This window comes from Arvicola amphibius, chromosome 12 (assembly GCF_903992535.2).
Source record: "Arvicola amphibius chromosome 12, mArvAmp1.2, whole genome shotgun sequence".
In the NCBI taxonomy this organism is placed as follows: domain Eukaryota; kingdom Metazoa; phylum Chordata; class Mammalia; order Rodentia; family Cricetidae; genus Arvicola; species Arvicola amphibius.
In genome coordinates, this window is record NC_052058.2 from 160,235,060 (window position 1) to 160,237,569 (window position 2,510).

The window sequence follows — 2,510 nt, forward strand, 5'->3', positions numbered from 1 at the left end:
GATGATGACAGATTTAATTGGCACAGCTGGCTGGAGAAATGGATGGAAGGAGACAGGTCTAAGAGATGTTCCTGTAAGGAAAATACGGAAGAACTGCCACAAGAACAAATCCAGGCTTTACAGCCTTCTGCACTAAGAGGCAGACCAAAGAAAGAGGCTGCTTGCAGAGAATGTAAGGTTTCTGTTTCTGTAGCAGCTGGGGGGGGGGGGCCTTCCAAGGACAGACTGATATTAAGAAGGACATGACAGGAATGAGGAAACCTAGGATAGCGTCTGATGCGCTGGTGTCTATCCCTGAGTTAAGAGGAGAGAGCGACGCCCTGCACCTGGGCAGATGAAGGACATTCAACATCAAGCCGGAACCCCGGGGCTGTGGTGCTTCTTCTCTAGTATGGGACTCCGAGCCAAAGCTTGTGTCAGACGGGAGAAAAGACTTCTTTCTCCTCAGGAATGTTTGGGGATGAATCAATTAATGAACACAGAGCCTTAAAAGGCATAATTCTGGTAAATGATGACCTCTCAGCTCCGTGTCCAAGTTAGTACTTAGGGTGAGACCCTGTGACTGGAGTTGCCAAAACAAACACAGACGCTCAGCTGCATTTGAATTTCATATAAACAATGAAAAAGCTTTGGTGCGGAACTGCTGCCCTGGGCAACGGCTGGTAGTGGCCTAAGGAATGTTATTCAGTGACCTTCAGTTACTGAAAACCAAGATTCGTGCTCACATGCTCACTCGCTCTCTCTCCTCTCTCAGATTTATTACTATTATTATTAGTAGTAATAGTAGTAGTTGTGTGTGTGCGTGTGTGCACACGCAAGTGCACGCAAGCATGTGCACGTGTGAGCTGTCCCCGTGTCTGTGTGCCCAAGGAGATCAGAAGCATCAGATCCCTGGAGCAACTGTGAGCTTCCCAATGTGGGTGCTGGGTGTTAAACTTGGGTTCCCTGCCAGGGCGGTGCCAGCTCTTACTCACTGAGCCGTCTCTGAAGCCCCAGACCAAGGATCATCTCTGCCATGAGAAGGATTTCAGGGTAAGCCAGTGTGGAGGACAGTTAAAGTTTACTGAAAAGAGATTTTGAAATACCTATTTAAGCGTGGAGATTATTAGAAAGAGAGAGGATGCGGGCTTCTCAAAGACAGTCATGCTTGAGTATCTTAGCGTTATCCACAGATAAAATTTTAGTGGCTTTCAAATTATATATGAAAGATAAGAAACACTTCTCCTCTTTCCCCATCTTTTTGTTTTGTTTTGAGGAAAGATTTCTTTGTGTAATGACTCTGTCTATCCTGGAACTTTCTTTGTAGACCAGGCTGGCCTTGAAACTCACAGAGATCCTCCTGCCTCTGCCTCCTGAGTGCTGGGATTAAAGGCCTGAGCCACCACCACCTGGCTGTTTTCCTCATCTTTAAAAGCAATGGATTATGGGATGGCTATGGAGCAATGGATTATGGGATGGCTGTGGCAGTGCCTCTGACAGGATTTCAGTCAGATGAGGTAAACATGGTGTCACAAAGGCTTCACAAGGGGGTGAAATTTTTTTTTTTTTTACTGTAAATGGTATTTCTTCTGAGATTCCTAGAAAATTACAGATTTACAACTGGGAAAAGCATCAGAGGGATGATTAGGCCTCTGTTGATACTCTAAATTATTATTAGAAACAGCTCTACATAAAAGTCATATTGTTTCTGTATAGGCAAAGTTCAAAGAAAATCTTAATTATGTTAGGATTCTTTTTACATAAATATTATTTATTGTGTGTGTATATATGTGTGTATACCTACATGTGTGTGTGTACATGTTACACGTGATGTCAGATCCCGTGAGGGTGGAGTTACAGGTGGTTGTGAGCTGTCTGATGTGGTTCTTGGCACTGAATTCAGGTCCTCTGTAAAGAGCAGTAAGTGCTCTTAACTGCTGGATCATCTCTCCATCTTGGTCATTCTTGTTAAGAGCCTAGACTCCAGGATGAGGGGCTCCTCTCTCTTCTCCCGTCCCCTTCATCTTCCTGTCTTTCTAGTCTCAGTAACACAGTATAACCCACACCTAGGATTGATTCACAATCCTAGGACTCAGAAGGCAGAGGGAAGAGGATCTCTGTTAAGTCAACGCCAGTCTGGTCTATAGAATCAGTTTCAGGTCTACCAGGGCCACTAGCGATATTTTGTCTCCAAACAAACAAACTTTTGTTCTTAAAAAGATAGTAGCTGCTGTGCGTAGCTGCCAGCCCAGTGGGCTGGTGTAGCTGCGCGGAGACTCGCGGAACACATGTGACCAGGGCGGCGGGTGAACAGACGGTGCGGCAGTGGGTTAACGGCACAGACACAGAAAACAGACATAAAGCTTTATTAAAGGAGAGAGAGAGAGGGAGAGGGAGAGGGAGAGGGAGAGGGAGAGGGAGAGGAAGAGGGAAGCAGAGAAGTGGGGAGAGAGGCAGAAGCGAAGCTGCCTCTCCGAGAGGAAGATGGAAAAGAGAGCGAGCTCAGGCCGGAAGCTGAAGATCAGCCTGTC